Here is a 605-nt window from a genome sequence, read left to right as displayed (position 1 = left end):
CTTTTTTTTAAAAAACTTTAATAGGAAAAAAAGGCAAAGACCTTTACATTTTATGGTGCCAAATTCATAACAGCAGGAGTTACTTTCAAGGGAGTACTCCACATTTAAACTGGGCAGGTTACTGGTCCCAATCAAGTTCCTAAAACACACAGGTGGTGCTTGTAACAGTGGGTGGTAGGGCCAAGGGAGAGCTGAGCTTAGACGCCCCCCCCCAGTGACAGCGAGGGCGTCAGCTGCGGCAGACGATACAGTAATTATAGCTTCTCTGCCTCCAGCATGGGCCTCAGCCCTTCTACAGGGCTAGCTGCATTCTCCAAGCTCAGCCCATCTCCTGCCCATATGAACCTGGACCTCTGGGGCAGGCAGCTGCTGAGAGGCTGCGCTACTCTAGCGGCCTCCCTCCTACCCCAGCCAGGGGCTACTACTACCTTACCACCCTCCCCGACCCTATTCTGCGCATGCGCTCCCCTTTCTGCTCGCTGCACCAGGCGCATGCGCACCGCCAGCCGGGTGGCGGGAACACAGGAGCGCTTTTCCAACACCGGCTCTGTGAGAAAACGCATGCGCACCCCGCATCTCCTCCGGGGTGGCCCGTGCGGCTTGCG

The sequence above is a fragment of the Lepidochelys kempii genome, chromosome 1 (genome assembly GCF_965140265.1).
Source record: "Lepidochelys kempii isolate rLepKem1 chromosome 1, rLepKem1.hap2, whole genome shotgun sequence".
Lineage (NCBI taxonomy): Eukaryota > Metazoa > Chordata > Testudines > Cheloniidae > Lepidochelys > Lepidochelys kempii.
Note: the sequence above shows the minus strand (reverse complement) of the source record.